General features: G+C 41.0%; 1 protein-coding gene across 4 annotated transcripts in view; it reads left to right on the plus strand.

The window, feature by feature from the left end:
- The first annotated feature begins 10707 nt into the window (after positions 1–10707).
- mipol1 (mirror-image polydactyly 1) overlaps positions 10708–19643 on the plus strand; it is a 414667-nt gene continuing 405731 nt past the window's right edge. For all 4 annotated transcript variants that reach the window (XM_063050030.1, XM_063050040.1, XM_063050047.1 and 1 more), the window contains exon 1: positions 10708–10855. The gene's annotated coding sequence lies outside the window, so the exon portion shown is untranslated. The remainder of the gene's footprint in view (positions 10856–19643) is intronic.

The following is a 19643-nucleotide window of genomic DNA, read 5'->3' on the forward strand; positions in this document are numbered from 1 at the left end:
GATTCAGAAGAGGTGAAAGGGTAAGGTGTGTGTTTCATGATAAATTCTTGATGGTGCTCTGATGTGGCAGTTTTGTTGAACCGTGCTCCCCGACTTGGAATACCTAATAGTCAAATACCATCTGTTCTATTTATGGCTGCAGATTACATACCTCCTGCAGCTGACTATAATCAAGAGCTCACAATACTGCATGATGTCGTCTCCAACCAAGAAACAGTCCATCTCGATGCATTTCAAGTCATAGTCAGAGACTTCAGCCAGGCTTGTCTGAAGAAAACCCTGCCCATTACTATCAGCATATAACCTGAAGAACCAGAGATTCCAACACACTAGAGGACTGCTATACTAAGATAAGGAATGCCAACTGTTCCATGCCTATGGCACATTTCAGGAAATCTGATCACTTGGCTGTCCTTCTTCTACCTGCACAGAGGCAGAGGCTAAAGATCAAAGCTCCAGAGATTCGGACAACGAAGAAGTAGTCATGGGAGGCACAGGAGCAGCTATGGGATTGCCGTATTCAAGGACTCATCTAGAGATCTGAATGAATACACCGTGGTTGTAATAGACTTTATTAAAACAGCTGTAGATGAGTGTGTTCCCACAAAATCATTCAGAGTCTTCCCCAATCAGGAGCTCAGGATGAACCACAAGATCCAAAATCTGCTGAGAGCCAGATCAGAGGCTTTCAAGTCTTCTTAAATCAAGTGACATAGGAGACAGAAGGGATTCGCTTCCAGATGAGCTCAATGCCTTCTATGCTCGTTTTGACCATCAAAACATGGAGGAATCATCAAAAAACTCCCATATCTCCCTCCCATGATTTCAGTCTCAGAAGCCGATGTGCGAGCAGCCTTCAGGTGGGTGAACCCATGAAAAGCATCTGGCTCAGATGAGGTGTCTGGCCAAGTACTAAAGACCTGTACTGATCAACTGGCTGGTGTGTTCACTGAGATCTTTAACCTCTTGCTTCAGCAGTGTGTAGTATCCACCTCCTTCAAGCAAGCTTCAATTTTACTGAGGCCCAAGACTATGGTGGCCTGCCTCAGTGACTATCTTCCAGTCACACTTACATCCACAGTGATGAAGTGTTTTGAAAGGTTGGTGATGAACCATAATCAACTCCTGCCTGAGAGGTGACTTAAATCCACTCCAATTTGCTTACCAGGGCAACAGGTCTATAGCAAATGCTATCTCACTGGTTCTCCACTCAACCCAGGAACATCTGGACAGCAAAGATGCACACATCAGGATGCTCTTTATCAACTACTGCTCAGCATTCAATACCATCATCCCCTCAAAACTAAGCAATAAGCTTCAAGACCTTGGCCTCAATACCTCCTTGTGCAATTGGATCTCTGATTTCCTCATTTGCAGACACCAGTCAGTTTGGATTGGCACAGGTGCACCACAAACCTTTGTGCTTAGTCCCCTATTCTACTTGCTTTACACTTATGACTGTGTGGCTAAGCACAGCTCCAATGCCATATTCAAGTTTACTGACGATGCCACTGTCGTAGAGCGAATCAAAGGAGGTGATGAATCAGCATTTAGAAGGGAGACTGAAAATCTGGCTGAGTGGTTTTATTTCGATGTCAAGAAGACCAAGGCTGATTATAGACTTCAGGAAAAGGAAACTCGAGATCCATGAGCCAGTCCTCATCAGAGGATCAGAGATGAAGAGGACTAGTTACTTTAAATTCCTTAGTTTTATTATTTTGGAGGTCCTGCCTAGGCACAGCATGTAAGTACAATTATAAAGAAAGCACAACAGGCCTGTACTTCCTTAAAGAGTTTGCGGAGATTAGCATGGCATCTAAAACTTTGACAAACTTCTATAGATGTGTGGTGGAAAGTTTATTGACTGGCTGCATCACAGCCTGGTATGGAAACACCAATGCCTTTGAATGGAAAACTCTACGAAAAGTAGTGGAAACAGCTCAGTCCATCACAGGTAAAGCCCTCCCAACCATTGAGCACAACTACATGAAATGCTGTTGCAGGAAAGCAGCACCCATAATCAAGGACGCCAACACCCAGGACATGCTCTCTTCTCATGGCTGCCATTTGGAAGGAGGTAGAAGAGCCTCAGGACTCGCACCATCAGGTTCAGGAACAGTTACTACCCCTCAGCTATCAGGCTCTTGAATCAAAGCGGATAACTTCACTCAACTTCAGTTGCCCCATCATTGAAATATTCCCACAATCAATGGACTCACTTTCAAGGACACTTCATCTCGTGTTCTCTATACTTATTGCTTATTTATTCATTATTACTATTTCTTTTTGAATTTCTACAGTTTGTTCTCTTCTGCATTCTGGTTGAATGCCCCAGTTGGGCAGTCTTTCATTGATTCTTTTAGGGTTACTATTCTGTAGATTTATTGAATATGCCCAAAAGAAAATGAATCTCAGGGTTGTATATAGTGACATATATGTACTTTGAATTTAAAATTTACTTTGAACCTTGGACAGTATTTTTATGTCGAACAATAACTGAAGATGTTTGCGACTGTCCTTATCCAGGAACGTAGGAACACATTAATCAGGAGCAGGAATTGACTTCTCTGCCTCTGAAGACTGACACATCATCTAATAAAATCATGTGTGCTACGACTGCTGACATTCAATTTTTCCATTCCCATCCGACTACAGTAGCTATCCACTTCTTGGCTTATGAAATATACAATAAGTGGCCACTTTATTAGGCATACCTGCTCCTTAATGCAAATATGTAATCTGCCAATCATGTAGCAGCAACTTAGAGCATGCATAACACTACTATAGCTCAGGACGTTGGAATTTGGAATTCATTCCTGGTGTTGTCTATAAGGAGTTTGCACATCCTTCCCGTGACTGCATGGGTTTCCTCCAGGTGCTCCAGTTTCCTCCCACAGTCCAAAGACATACAGGTTAGTAGGTTAGTTGGTGAATTGGTCATTGTAAACTGTCCTATGATTAGGCTAATATTATGTAGATGGGTTGTGGGGTGGTGTGGCTCATTGGGCTGGGAGGGCCTGTTCTGCACTACATCTCAAAATAAAATAAAAACATGCAGACATAGTCAAGAGGTTCAGTTGTTCAGACCAAACATCAGAATGGGTAAGAAATGTGATCTAAGTAACTTTGACTATGCAATGATTGGTGCCAGATGGGGTAGCCTGAGTATCTCAGAAACTGCTGATCTCCTGGGATTTCCATGCATAGATTCTCCAGAGTTTACAGAGAATGGTGCAAAAAACAAAACACACCCAGTGAGTGCCAGATCTGCAAGTAAAAATCCCCTGTTAATGAGAGAGTTCAGAAGAGAATAGCTAAACTAGTTCAAGCTGACAGGAATCAGAATCTGATTTAATATCACTGGTATAAAGCAAGAAGGGGGCATGAGAAGGCCTTGGCGAGTAGGGTAAAAGCCCAAGGCATTCTTCAATTATGTGAAGAACAAAAGATGACAGGAGTGAAATTAGGACCGATTAGAGATAAAGGTGGGAAGATGTGCCTGGAGGCTGTGGAAGTGAGCGAAGCCCTCAATGAATACTTCTCTTCGGTATTCACCAATGAAAAGGAACTTGATGACGGTGAGGACAATATGAGTGAGGTTGATGTTCTGGAGCATGTTGATATTAAGGGAGAGGAGGTGTTGGAGTTGTTAAAATATATTAGGACAGATAAGTCCCTGGGGCCTGACAGAATATTCCCCAGGTTGCACCACGAGGCGAGGGAAGAGAATACTGAGCCTCTGGCTAGGATCTTTATGTCCTCGTTGTCCATGGGAATGGCACTGGAGGATTGGAGGGAGGCAATAGTTGTCCCCTTGTTCAAAAAAGTAGTAGGGATAGTCCGGGTAATTATAGACCAGTGAGCCTTACATCTGTGGTGGGAAAGCTGTTGGAAAAGATTCTTAGAGATAGGATCTATGGGCATTTAGAGAAACATGGTCTGATCAGGGACAGTCAGCATGGCTTTGTGAAGGGCAGATCGTGTTTAACAAGCCTGATAAGAGTTCTTTGAGGAGGTGACCAGGCAGATAGATGAGGGTAGTGTAGTGGATGTGATCTATATGGATTTTATTAAGATATTTGACAAGGTTCCGCACGGTGGGCTTATTCAGAAAGTCAGAAGGCATGGGATCCAGGGAAGTTTGGCCAAGTGGATTCAGAATTGGCTTGCCTGCAGAAAGCAAAGGGTCGTGGTGGAGGGAGTACATTCAGATCGGAGGGTTGTGACCAGTGGTGTCCCACAAGGATCAGTTCTGGGACCTCTACTTTTCATGATTTTTATTAACGACCTGGATGTGGGGTAGAAGGGTGGGTTGGCAAGTTTGCAGACAACACAAAGGTTGGTGGTGTTGTGGATAGTGTAGAGGATTGTTGGAGATTGCAGAGAGACATTGATAGGATGCAGAAGTGGGCTGAGAAGTGGCAGATGGAGTTCAACCTGTAGAAGTGTGAGGTGGTACACTTTGGAAGGACAAACTCCAAGGCAGAGTACAAACTTGGTAGTGTGGAGGAGCAGAGGGATCTGGGGGTACATGTCCACAGATCCCTGAAAGTTGCCTCACACGTAGATAGGATAGTTAAGAAAGCTTATGGGATGTTAGCGTTCATAAGTTGAGGGATAGAGTCATGAGGTAATGATGCAGCTCTATAAAACTCTGGTTAGGCCACACTTGGAGTACTGTGTCCAGTTCTGTCGCCTCACTATGGGAAGGATGTGGAAGCATTGGGAAGGGTACAGAGGAGATTTATTTGGATGCTGCCTGGTTTAGAGAGTATGCATTATGATCAGAGATTAAGGGAGCTAGGACTTTACTCTTCGGGGAGAAGGAGGATGAGAGGAGACGTGATAGAGGTATATAAGATACTAAGAGGAATAGATAGCAGGACAGCCAGTGCCTCTTCCCCAGGGCACCACTGCTCAATACAAGAGGACATGGCTTTAAGGTAAGGGTTGGGAGGTTCAAGGGGGGATATTAGAGGAAGGTTTTTTTATTCAGAGAGTGGTTGGTGCCTGGAATGCACTGCCTGAGTCAGTGGTGGAGGCAGATACATTAATGAAATTTAAGAGACTACTAGACAGGTATTTGGAGGAATTTAAGGTGGGGGGGTTATATGGGTGGCAGGGTTTAAGGGTCAGCACAACATTGTGGGCCAAAGGGCCTGTAATGTGCTGTACAATTCTATATTCTATGTTCTATGGTATATGTCATGAAATTTGTTAACTTTACAGCAGGAGTACAATGAAATACATGTTAAATAAAGAGGGAAAAACTGAATTACATTAAGTATATGGAAGTATATTAAATAGTTAAGTTAAAATAAGTTGTGCAAAAAAAAACAGAAATAAAAAAAGCAGTAAGGTTGTGCTCATGGTATTCAATGTCCATTTAGAAATCAGATGGCAGAGGGGAAGAGACTGTTCCTGAATCACTGAGTGTGTGCCTTTAGGCTTCTGTACCTCCTTTCCGATGGTTACAATGAGAAGAGGGCGTGTCCTGGGTGGTGTGGCTCCTTAATGATGGATGCTGCCTTCCTCAGGCACTGCTTCTTGAAGATATCTTCGATACTACAGAGGCTAGTACCCACGATGGAGCTGACTAAGTTTACAAGTTCCTGCAACTGATTTCAGTTTTATGTAGTAGCCACCTCCACCCCCCATACCAGGCATTGATGCAGTCACACAGAAATGCTCACCACAGTACATTTGTAAAAGTTTTCAAGTGTTTCAGTTGACAAAATAAATCTCCTTAGACTCATGAAATATAGCCGCTGTCTTTCCTTCTTTATAGCTGCATCAGTATGTTGTGTCCAGGTGTGGTCTTCAGATATCGACACCCAGGAACTTGAAATTGTTCCTTCTCTCCACTTCTGGTCCCTTGATGAAGATTGGTTTGTGTTCCTTCGTCTTACCCTTTCTGAAGTCCACAACCAGTTCTTTGGTCTTGCTGGCATTAAATGCAAGGTTATTGCTGCAACACCACTCAACTAGCCAGTATATCTCGCTCCTGTACACCCTTTTGTCACCATCTGAAATTCTGCCAACAAAACGGCAACAGTAACTCAAATAACTGCACGTTACAACCGTTATGTGCAGAAGAGCTTCTTCGAACACACAGTTTGAACCTTGAACTGGATGGACTACTGCAGCATTAGACTATGAACATGCATTCAGTGGCCATTATTTTTAGATGCAGGAGGTACCCTGTAAAGAGGCTACTGAGTGTATAACTCTGAGGATTTATGTAGGCTTACCTCCCATTACAATATTTTGAAATTGAATTGGAAAATGACTCAAGATTCAAGATTGCAGATGCATGGTAACAACCAAGAAATCCACCCACTTTTTAGCATAATCTGGAGGCCTGAAATGGACTTAAATCATGAATAAGTGTCATCGGCCAGATTTTTATGGGTTCAGATCTGCTAATAAACACTTGAATGTGAAGAAGTGTTCTTCATTTTGTGTAATGCAGTGGAACAGCAAGTACAGTTGCTGCTTCTTAGGTTCAGTGATTAAGAGTTCAATGCTGATCTCTGTTCCTGCCTGTGTGGGAGCTGCACATTATTACCATGACAATGTGTTCGCCTCTGCATGCACCAGTTTCCTCTGACATCCCAAAGATACTTGGGTTGATTGTTAACTGCCCACTGTACATTCCCCAAGGGTGTAGACGAGTGGTAGAATCTGAGAAGAGTTGATGGGAATGTGAGGAGATTAAAATGGGATGAGTATAAATCACTGACTTGATTGTCAGTTCCGCCTCACTGGTCTGAAGAGCCTGTTTCCATGCTTTTATAATCAATTACTATAAGATTGAGATAATTTTAAAGAGCTTTATGTTTTTTTTAATTTTCCAAAGTAGAAAGGTAACACTAGAGAACATAATAGTTGCACAGAGAACTTGATTGCTCTTTAAGAAATCTAAAAAGAAAACTTCAACTTGTTGCTTCTTCCAAGGATAAAGTGAAGAAGGCAAATGCAATGTTGGCATTCATTTCTAGAGGAATAGAGTATAGGAGCAGGGATGTGATGTTGAGGCTCTATAAGGCGCTGGTGAGACCTCACTTGGAGTACTGTGGGCAGTTTTGGTCTCCTTATTTAAGAAAGGATGTGCTGACGTTGGAGAGGGTACAGAGAAGATTCACTAGAATGATTCCAGGAATGAGACGGTTAACATATGAGGAACGTTTGTCCGCTCTTGGACTGTATTCCTTGGAGTTTAGAAGAATGAGGGGAGACCTCATAGAAACACTTTGAATGTTGAAAGGCATGGACAGAGTGGATGTGGCAAAGTTGTTTCCCATGATGGGGGAATCTAGCACGAGAGGGCAAGACTTAAGGATTGAAGGTCGCCCATTCAGAACAGAAATGCGAAGAAATTTTTTTAGTCAGAGGGTGGTGAATCTATGGAATTTGGCAGGTGGTGAATCTATGGAATTTGTTGCCACGGGCAGCAGTGGAGGCCAAGTCATTGAGTGTACTTAAGGCAGAGATTGATAGGTATCTGAGTAGCCAGGGCATCAAAGGTTATGGTGAGAAAGCGGGGAAGTGGGACTAAATGGGAGAATGGATCAGCTCATGATAAAATGGCGGAGCAGACTCGATGGGCTGAATGGCTGACTTCTGCTCCTTTGTCTTATGGTCTTATGGTCTAAATCACGGAGTTGTTACTTCTTCTAATTTATTAGTAGTTGGCCATGCTACCTTTGTTGAGCAATCCCATTCTCCTGCTCATTCCTCATATCCCCTTAAACTATTTTCTCCCATATATTTATACAATTTCCTTTTGAAAACCCTGTTCCAATCCAGTCACTATGCATATAAAAAGGTATTCCTTCACATTTCCACTGTATACTTTACCCATCACTTTGAATCTGGTCTATGATTCATTGGTAACAGCAATAGCTTCTCACAACTTACTCAGTCTATACCGTTTTAACTGACCCTACATGACAGATTCATCATTTTCTGAAAGGCAAACTTAAAAATTTGATTCAGAATTTTCACACTCAAGTATCACAACACAATAAATTTTCAGTTCAACTAAATTATCATTTCCCCTCTCTCAAATTATACACACAGATTATGAACAAAATATGTATGCAAACATTTAATATGTATTTGGAAAATCCAACAATTATTCAATAACACATGCAATTTACAAAAAATCTACTTATTATCAAAATCTATATATTAATAATTAAATGATTGTTAAGTAACTTCTAAATATCCAGGGAACTCATCTGTCATTAATTCTAATGCAGTCATGAGGACCAATTGGTATGTTCTTGATTCAGTGTTTTGATTTTGAGGTATTTTTAATTTTTATTTTGCCGTTTGGAACCTGCATGATTCAGTTTAGCCTTACATTGTTCCTGATGGACGAGCCCAAGCTGCAAAGGAATTAAAACATGAACTTATATATGAATTAATCAGGGACATTTGTCTTTGGTACCCAGATACTTAAATAGGTATTGGACTAGTATAACAGAGGTCTGAAATGATGACCTGGTGACACGAGTTCAAATCTTATCAGAACAGCCTGTAAATAATTCCAGAATTAATAACAAGTTTCTAGATAGATTCCTATAAATACTGATAACATAGATCAAGAATTAAGTTAAATGAGATCTGAAAATTTCAACAGTCTTGACATTTCAATATGTCCAACTATTGTATAATACCACTTGCTGTTGAATTAATTACAAATGTGTACATTTAAATTGTTGGAAGAAATCCCGTTGTTTCCCAAATATCATCCCAGGCAGCTGAAAGTGATGTGTTCATGTTGCTCATTTCCTTTCTTAGTATTTCACAATAAACCATTTCTGACTGTTCCTTGATTTTACACCTCTATATTTGGGAAAGCATTATCAACCAACAGAAGCTTTATGTCCATTAATTCCTACAACTATCTAGATGACCAATCTCCTCCTTTGCTTCATTTCAAGAATGTTTTCACTCATTTTTTGTTCTCTATTTATCAGTTTTGTAAACGTCACCTTCTAAATACATTTCATCGATATAATTGTTTTCCCCTCTGTATATGTGAAGACTATCATTCACACCTTTTCTGTAAGCTAACATGTTTTATTTCTACTGAACCAATCTCTATGTTCAGTAGACCATTGTATGCCATTTCCCCTATTTTCAAGTACCACACGCAACTACCCTGCCCTCTTCTTTCAGCATTCCCAAGGGTCATTTCTGTTCATGATACCCTGACCAAACACTCACAACAAACTTTTAATTATATTACCTTTCTTAATTATATTATTTTCCCCTTTACTTCCTCTATTACCACTATCTAAATACCAATCAAATAAACACAAAATAAATGGAAACAAATTAACTCCTGTTTTCTTTCCAATTTATATTCCAGTATTCACTGGTCACAATGCAATCTTCTCCAAGCTGAAGAGACCTAATTAAGAATGAGTGTTTGCATTGCTGAGGATCTCTGCATAGTCCACAAGAAACACATGCTTTTGATTGCCAGCCATTTATAATATCTGTTCCTCTCCTTTCTTAGGTTCCAGAACAGGACAGTTTTCAGTCAGGCATTTTACAGCCATCTGGACTACTGAGTCCAACAATTTCCAAATAAAATCACTGAGCCCCTTTTTTGTTTGGACAGCAATTATTGCTAATTATTTCATTATTGCCTTTACACCTTCTCTAGAGCAATCTTTGGTTTCTCATCAAACATGATCCTCCTTTGCTTTGCTTCATTATCTCTTTCGTTATTTAAGACCCTCAATGAATTTTATCTAAGAGACAATAAATTAACCTGGATATTACAACATTACTGTTGAAGGCATCTGTTTGCAGATGTTATCCTATATGAAGCAAATTCTTGGACACTGGAATGCAATCTGTAGCAGTATGTCTGTTTCTCATGTCTTCTGCATTATGATTGTACTTTTCTTCCCCTGTTTCTGTAATTCCTTAACACTGATGTATTTTCTGACAAAATTGAGTTATAAAGGGAACTGTTTTTCTCTCTGAAGAAACGACCAGAACCAAACATTTCCAGTTTATCCTGGACGTCCAGCTTGTGTTCAGCAATCTTCCTGAGCTATAGAGATAAATGTGCTAGAGAAACAGATTTTTTTCAACTAGTGCGGTGTTAACCTGCATACGTCCGTGTTACAAATACATTTTTAAAGATTGTTCTTTCACAGGACAGGTTAATCAACAAGATACAACAAGAAGCATTTTTGTCCACCCCAAATTTCTAAATTGAGGGAGTATCAACCAACCGGGCAAGATTTGCTTCCTAAAAGGGTATTAGCAGACCGGCGGGATACGGACTCATGTCTCAGATCAATGGTCTAGAACTCTGCCTGCTTCTCTAATTTATCATTTATGCTTCCTGCTCTTCCTACCTGTATGATACAATCTACAGTTTGCCAACGTTAATTAATGAGAGCTGTAGTTGACGATATGCACACGTCTTGAGAGTTGGAACTTTCTGCCAGAATTAAATCCGAGTTGTTATGGAGATAGTGGCCAGCAGAATAAAAACAGATAATATTGGCAAACACCTCTCGTATATTGAGCTTGAATCAGTCTAAACGGACTCCATTTGCAATGACAACGGGCGAAGTGGCTGAAAGTCTTTCCATCACTCGCTGCCTGTTCTCGAGGTGAGGCGGCAGGTGACGGTGCCTCGTGACCCGGAAGCTCTGCTTGGTTCGGCCTCGCTCGAGCTGTATTTGAATGTGGGTTAGTTGGACGGCTGTTGCTGAAGTGGGCTTGGATTTCGGGTGGGTGGAAGAACTCCAATCTTCTACAAGTCTGGAGAGTATTGCGACCATTAAGTTTCACTTTTAAAGCTTCGAGTCTCCGAAAAGTAAGTAGGCTGTTAACCTTGATTTTAATTTTGCAGTGTGGGGGAAGGGGAAAGGGGAGGAGGAAGAAGGAGAATTTGATGTTATGGTTATCGGATGAAAGTAGCTGTCCGTAATGCTGTTAGTACTTGGAACCGGTCGATAATCCTTTAAGTGAAGAGAGAATTTTCAGATACCTGACGTTTTTCTCTGATTGAATTTGAAGCACATTTGACTTATTGTAGCTCTTTAATATCCATTAAAAGCATAATGTGTAGTGCTGAAAGTACTCAGCAGATCAGAGAATATGAGGAGGAGATAAAGGAGTAGATGAGGAGGAGGACTGAACTGTTTCTCATTTCACATACGTTGTCTGACCTAATGAGTGTTTTCTAGGATTTTTGTTATTTTAGATTTCCAGCATATTTTTCTACTTTTCACTAATACTTGTCAAATTTAGTTTGTAACAATAGATGCTACAAACTAAAGCAAATGTAATCTGACGTGGTTTGAAAGAAGTGTACTTGTTAATTCAGGATATGGCGAAGAAAATTATCGCGTAGTTCCAGTCTTCAGGATTTTTGTTTTATCTACACGGACTCTATTCCACGTTACTATGTTCGAGAAAGAATGGTGCACTTGAATATGAAAACCGTAGATAACCGTATCGTGTGTTCCTATGCTACATTGGCTGTTTACTTAGTGCTACCATCAATGCAAACATTAGTTTAATTATCTGACATACTGATATGATTAAAGATGTATGATAATTTTTGAGCTGATATTAAAAGTAGTTTGGTTTTGCCGCCTCGTTTTATCGACTTTTTGATATGATTGGAAGAATTTTCAGTTTGGAATTACGATTGGTATGCATTGTTAGCTGTTTTGAGTAAAAGTTGAATATGTATGTGAAATTTTTGTAGTTTGAAATACTCTGCTGCTTGATCATGTTTAGACATTTATTTACATGCATTGATAGAGTTATAATATACAACTACATAATGCAAATTTTAGAGGTCATACTTGATAATGAAGTTTGAGATCATGCAGGGATTTGAGAAGATGATGATGCATGATTTATGGTGTTGGGCCAGGAGGTTATTCTGCATAGGATAATAGCTAAATTATAGATGAGTTTATCTTTATACCAAAGAGAGCTTGGGAGTTTGCAAATTAAATAATGAGAGAACATATTTATGGGATTGGGATACATTGAAGGTTCTATCAGCAAAAACTATTTAGACTATATTCTCTTGCTGTTGCCATTGGATAAGAGATTCAGACATTTTAGTTTCAGAAGCAGTTATTACCCTCCTACCATCAGGCTCCTAAACTAGCTTGGGTAACTTCACTCACCTCAATGCTGAACTGATTCCACTATCAATGGACTTTCAATAAAGAACTTTAAACTCATGTTCTTAGTATTATTTATTTATTTGTTTATCTATTTATTGTTTTTACATGCATTTACATAGTTTGTCTTTTACATGTTGGTTATTTGTCAGTCTTTGTGTGAAGTTTTCCATTGATTCTGTTTGGTGACATATACTATAGGTTCTTGGATATTTACCTTGAATATACAGGCTCACTTTCAAGGACTGCAACTCATGTTCTCTTGTTTTATTTGCACAATTTGTCTTTTGCACATTGGCAGTTTGTCAGTCTTTGTTTATATACAGATTGTTGTATTTTATTTTCCTGCAAGGTAGTATATGGTAACATATACTTTGATAGTAGGTTTGCTTTGAAAGTTGGATGTAGACAATTTTGATCACATATAGGATATTCATTGGTTCATCAGATTCAGCCTGAGCAAATGGTTGAAAAGAGGAAATTTGATGCCAGAAGTATAGTACATAATGCCTGAACTAAGTTGTCAATTGAAGAATTTGAGAGAAAACTATACTAAAATGGATATTAGTTGGTAACCTTGCAGTGCTCTGCAACCCCCTGAGAAATTCCTCTGGATTTACTAATGTGATAAATTTGTCATTAATATTCAAGAAAAATAATTCAAAATGTTCCTGTCAACTATCTCCTGAATGATTAACAGTATCTTAATTTTTTGGGGAGGTAAAGATGTCTTGAATTATTATTAAAAAAAATTGAAAATGATGACTGACAGGAAGGCAAGGAGAGTAAACCGCGTATGCTGAAAGTAAATTGACCAAACAAAAAACACTATATTTGGATACTCATAGTATTCAAAAGCAGTTAGAGGAACTTGGAGTACCATACAAAATTATGTCGGATCTTTTACCAATTCCAGAAACATGTCGGTTGGATGATACGTTCCTTAGAAAAATACAAATTAGGAGCGCTGTTTTTTTCAGCTGTATCTATGTATGGCTTGAATGACAATTAAATTTGATTTGATTTGACAAGGCAATCAGGCAGTCAAGTGTTTTTGTGAAAAGGAAAGAAAAGGAATTTGACTGATTTATTGGATTATTTGCAACAGTAATCTGTGCATAAATGGGAACCAGTGCTTCTACTGTACTTAGTTTTCCCGAAGGTATTTGTTTCTTCTCAAGTTCTGATCAAAGGCTATTGCAGAAAATAAAAGCTTATTGGATAGGAGGTAGTGCATTGGTGAGTAGAAGACTAGCTGGTTGCCAAGGGAGTGAGTTTGGGCATTAATTGGTTTCTTTTATGGTTGGGGAATGCTGACCCATGTGATTCAGTCTGGGGCCAAGACTCTTTGGAATTTTATATAAATGGCTTGGTTGATTGCAAATGATGCAAGGTAGGTAGGTTGTGAAGTAAGTTATGATGAGGATATAAGAGGCAACAAAGTGGTGTAGATTAAGTGAATGGGAAAATTTTTGGCAAATAGAACACAATGTTGAAAGATATTGTAATGATCAATTTCGACAAGAATTATCAAAAGGAAGCACACCAATGGCGAGAGAATATAGGTTCATCCAGTCCAAGTGGAGAATTCACAAAAGGCTAGTGTAAGAGCCATGCATCTATTTTCTGCCTGTATTGTATTTTGTGGCACATTTATTTGCATTCTGTCATGTGGGTTGGAGCGTGGTAGAAGCAAGTGAGCATAGTTACACATTCCCGCGTTGTCTCAGTCTAGTCTAGTCTAGTGGAAAGTGAGAAAGCCATGGGAATGATTTTTTTTGTTGACAACTATTCAATTACTAATTTTGTTTGAATGCTAACTAGATCACTATTATTGTTAGACCTATAATTAGACCATTATGTCACTAATTTAGTTTTGTCATGACAAGATCATTTGTCTTTGGTTTTGTAATAAAGTACTGTACCAAATGTACCTTTTTAGATTTGGAAATTTATTTTGTAGCATGTCATAGTTTTGATTGCCCTGGTTGAGTCACTCAGCGATTTTGGTTTGTTACCAAGTAACTGCTACAGCTAATGTACAATTACATTAAATAATTTGTTAATCTGGCAACATTTAATGGTAAGGGAACTGAAAATAAAAAGAACAAAAGGAGGCTTCCATGATATACAGTACAGTCATACTTCGCCCTTGTTGAAGAGTGGATATGAATGAATTGGAAATGGTTCCAAAGAAGGTTTACTGGATTAATTGGGCTGCTTTATGAAGAAAGGTTGGATTGACTAGAGTGGATCTGGTGAAGTTTAGGTGAGAGGCAGGCCATGACAGCGTGGATGTGTGGAGGATGTTTCATGCTGATAGAAGAATGTGGAGCTCGTTTGATGACGGATTGAATCCTTGGGATTAGGTTATCAGATTGATCGTGAGCAATAGCCAGAGTTTCCTCTCAAGATAAAGGTTTAAGGCAGATGGGACAGTTTTTCTTATGATGACACAATTTTTTGGAACTCTTTTTCTGAAACTATGGTGTAAACAGTCATTGGCTGTTTCTAAGGCAGAGATATGTAAATTCTTGATGCATTTGAAAGATTGCCATGAGTGGATAGGAATGCTGAGGTTATCATCTTAATTGATGACAGCATTTAATACCATCATTCCCACAATCCTGATTGAGAAGTTGCAGAACCTGGGCCTCTGTACCCTCTGCAAATGGATCTTCGACTTCCTGACCGGAAGACCATAATCTGTGCAGGTTGGTGATAACATCTCCTCCTCATTGACGATCAACACTGGTGCATCTTGGGTGTGTGTTTAGCCTACTGCTCTACTCTCTATATACCATGACTGTGTGGCTAGGCATAGCTCATATACCATCTATAAATTTGCTGACGATACAACCATTGTTGGTAGAATCTCAGGTGGTGACGAGAGAGCATGCAGCAGTGAGATATGCCAACTAATGGAGTGGTGCTGCAACAACAATCTGGCACCTTGTCAGTAAGATGGAAGAGCTTGTTACAAGAATCGCCCCTGGTAATAATGCTCAGTAAGGTACAGAGAATCTGTACATACCGACAAGTAACGTTTTTTGCTTCAACTAAAAGCACATGGGTTCACAAACTGTCTCCGTGTGCACCCTACTAGAATTACCTGAAAGGGGTCTACGCTGGCCAGGCATCTCTCGTGGTCCCAATCTCCATGTGTCTATGGGGTCCTCCTTATCAGCTATGGTTGGTCTCTGGCTGCTGGAGAGTTATTGCCCCTGCATATTTGGAGCTCCTGAGTCTTATACTGTTCCTCATCAATTGAACCATTGGATCGCCATCACATTGGCTCAAGGTCATCTGACTTACCTGGGTTACCTTCTTACTGGTCATTGTACAGGGCTACAGCTAACATTGTTTCATGGCTCTGCCCACTCCACCTTTGCGTATTTGTGCCTTTACACTCTGACTAGTCCAAACCAGTTAAATGAGGCAACCCAGACAGAGTTTAATCAGATCACCGATTGCAGGTCTGGCATTTCACATGACAAGTAGCTACTCCTCTGAGAATGGTCTCAGGTATATTGCCCTGATTAGATTGTCCCAGAGCAAGTATCAGTTCAGAATCCATAACAAATGACTACTTGTTTGAGGATGGTCTCAGGTTTAGCAGATGATTACCTAAAGCTTTCTGTGTCCACATTCAGTTGCTCTGATTAGATTACCCAAGAGCAAGAAACTGTTCAGAGTCCACAAAATGGGGGGGAAACACAGACAACTGGTTTGTCTGCTTCCCCTGCCTTGATCAGACTGAAGTTTCTTCTGGCCAACAAGTTGATTGTGGACTTCAGGAAGAGTAAGAGGAAGGAACACATACCAATCCTCATAAAGAGATCAGAAGTGGAGAGAGTGCACAGTTTCAAGTTCCTTGGTGTCAAGATCTCTAAGGATCTAACCTGGTGCCAACAAATCGATGCAGTTATGAAGAAGGTAAGACAGTGACTGTACTTCATTAGGAGTTTGAAGAGATTTGGTATGTCAACAAATGCACTCAAAAACTTCTATATGTGTACCATGGAGAGCATTCTGACAGGCTGCATCACTGTCTGGTATGGGGTGTGCTACTGCACAGGACCAAAATAAGCTGCCGAGGGTTGTAAATTTAGTCAGATCCATCTTGGGTACTAGCCTTCAAAGTACCCAGGGCATCTTCAAGGAGTGGTGTCTCAGAAGGGCAGCGTCCATTATTAAGGACCTCCAGCACCAAGAGCATGCCCTTTTCTCCCTGCTACCATCAGGTAGGAGGTACAGAAGACTGAAGGCACACACTCAGCAACTCAGGAACTGCTTCTTCCCCTCTGCCATCGGATTCCTAAATGGACATTGAACCCTTGAACACTACCTCACTTTTAATATATAACTAGACAACGGGGTGACCCGTTGGGGCACCATTTGAGAGAAGGGTAGTGCAGTCTGATGTGACCAGAATGAACATTAAATTTTCCTGAATGCTATTGCTATCTCTTTGATTTGGAAATTAAAGAAGAAAAACTCAGCTTATTAAAGAAGAAAGACGCATAGCAAGACAAAAGTGGGAGGAGAAGATGGCAGTGTGACGCAGCTGGCAGCGGCCACTCCGGTGGTGATGTCTGTTATTTGCCAAGTAGAGTGCTGTGCACAATCCTGATTTGATGGAGATGGACGTGAGAGCACGGAGGATCATCTAGTGAAACTTCTGAAATGCCTGCTTCGCTGCTGCTGCTACTGTGTGGTCCAGAATCTCTGGAGGAGAAGGCCCCGAGTCCTCAGCTTTGCTTGTTGCTTGGCGGCTGGGGCAGGGTCAAAGCGCTCAGCAGAGGATGGTGCTCAGAGAGGCCGTGTCAGAGGGGCTGGTTGGAGGCTCGAAGTTTTCGGATGGACTCAGAGTCCGCTGCGGTTGGGTGCTTCCAATGGTGCTGCATCGGCAAGTTGGCGGCGCTTGCATGAGATGATGAGTCTATTGGGACTTTGAGACTTTTTTTACCGTGCCCATGGCCTGCTCTTTATCAAATTATGGTATTGCTTTGCACTGTTGTAACTATATGTTATGATTATGTGGTTTTGTCAGTCTAAGTCTTGGTCTGTCCTGTGTTTTCTTGTGATATCATTCTGGAGGAACGTTGTATCATTTTTTAATTCATGCATTTCTAAATGACAATAAACGAGGACTGAGTATCCTCATAATCTAATCTAATCTAATATGTGACCAGAATGAACATTAACTATCCATGAAGTAAATTTGAAGGAATCGGGCTTGCTGGGTCAGGTCTGGAATTAAATGTCCGATGTACTTTATACTTTATTGTCGCCAAACAATTGATACTAGAGCATACAATCATCACAGCGGTATTTGATTCTGTACTTCGCGCTCCCTGGAGTACAAATCGATAGTATATATTAAAAATTTAAATTATAAATCATAAATAGAAAATAGAAAAGGGCAAGTAAGGTAGTGCAAAAAAAACAGAGAGGCAGGTCTGGATATTTGTAGGGTACAGCCCAGATCCAGATCAGGATTCGTTCAGCAGTCTTATCACAGTTGGAAAGAAGCTGTTCCCAAATCTGGCCGTGTGAGTCTTCAAGCTCCTGAGCCTTCTCCCGGAGGGAAGAGAGACGAAAAGTGTGTTGGCTGGGTGGGTCGTGTCCTTGATTATCCTGGCAGCTCTGCTCCAACAGTGTGCGGTGTAAAGTGAGTCCAAGGATGGAAGATTGGTTTGTGTCATGTGCTGGGCTGTGTTCACGATCTTCTGCAGCTTCTTCCGTTCTTGGACAGGACAACTTCCATACCAGGTTGTGTTGCACCCTAGAAGAATGCTTTCTATGGTGCATCTATAAAAATTAGTGAGGGTTTTAGGGGACAGGCCAAATTTCTTCAGCTTTCTCAGGAAGTAAAGGCTCTGGTGGGCCTTCTTGGCAGTGGACTCTGCTTGCTTGGACCAAGTCAGATCATTTGTGATATTGACACCGAGGAACTTAAAGCTTTTGACCTGTTCCACTTGCGCACCGCTGATGTAAATGGGGTCGTGCGGTCCGCTACTCCTTCTGGAGTCAACAACCAATTCCTTTGTCTTGCTGATGTTGAGGGATAGGTTGTTGTCTTTGCACCATGCCACTAGGTTCTTAATTTCCTCTCTGTACTCAAACTCATCATTACCCGAGATACGGCCTACAATTGTGGTGTCATCTGCAAACTTATATTGAGTTTGATGGAAACTTGGCTACACAATCATGGGTGTACAGTGAATACACAGCCTTGTGGGGCACCGGTGCTCAGAGTGATTGTGGAGGAGAGCTTGTCCCCTATTTTTACAGCCTGGGTCCTGTCTGTGAGGAAATTGAAGATCCAGCTGCAGATCTGAGTCCTAAGCCCCAGGTTCCGGAGCTTAGGAATCAGTTTATTTGGAATGATGGTAATGATGGATTTGGCCTTGAATAATCACAGAAGGATTCCATCGATTCTTAGTTGGAATGACTTCCTTAGCACCAAAGGATGTCATTTGGAAGAGGCAATTGTATTGTCTGATGTTCTTCCTGAATTCGTTTGCAATAGGTTCATCATTGCTGTACAAATTGAGTTCATTAGGTAGAAGCTGCAAATTGCCTATCCTGTCCTTTCCCTTCATACAGCAGAAATGTGTGGTTTCTCCAGTGACTAGGAAGGCATGACAGTGAGGACATACTCTGGTCATTGAACCACCATCAGCAGAAATGTGACAGCATGCGAGTCGTGCATTTTGCCTTGCTCTTTCTCTGTCGAGGTATTGTCGTCAAAAGCGGCCATTGTCGTCTTCAGCAACTCTCGCAATAATTACTCTGTGCCGCATATTCTCGAGTTGATCTTTCATTTTCTTCTGTCTCCTCCCCTCTCCTCCTCCTCTGCCTGTTTTTGTCATTCTGGAGACACGCAGCCCTTTCATCCTTCATCTCTTTATCTCTTCTACCATTTGTCCTTTCTGTCTGATCCTGGAGTCGTGCGGCCCTGGCCTTATCCGATTGTTGTTCTTCCCTCTCCTTGCCGCTTCCCGATGACGTTTGCCATCATCTCTTGACCATAATGTCCCCCTTCTCTTTTCACACGGCTATCCATATATTTTTACCCTAATGCTTGATAGGAAGCAGTAACAGCAAAGCCTCCAAGCTGCTGAGGCTGGCCGTGCTCATGCGTCGTGGTGTGGTGTTGCGTTCTCCATGGAAGGTGGAAGCGGCTCTGTGAGCATCGTAAGGCGCTGCTGAGGCTGGCCGTGCACGTGCGTTGGGCTGTGGTGTCCCGATTTCCATGATGGCCGATCGGGTCTCGGGTGAAAGGCAGCCTGTTGATTTTTGGCAAATGAGCAATTTTATACGAATATATAACCCTGCACTTTGCCTGCATTCTGTAAGTTAGCGCATTTTAATTCGATTTAGCCAAAAAAGTGCCGCTGTAAAGCACCGTTTGCGCTAATTGGAGGTCACAGACAGAGTATGAGAGTTTTG

This window comes from Mobula hypostoma, chromosome 1, assembly GCF_963921235.1.
Source record: "Mobula hypostoma chromosome 1, sMobHyp1.1, whole genome shotgun sequence".
Lineage (NCBI taxonomy): Eukaryota > Metazoa > Chordata > Chondrichthyes > Myliobatiformes > Myliobatidae > Mobula > Mobula hypostoma.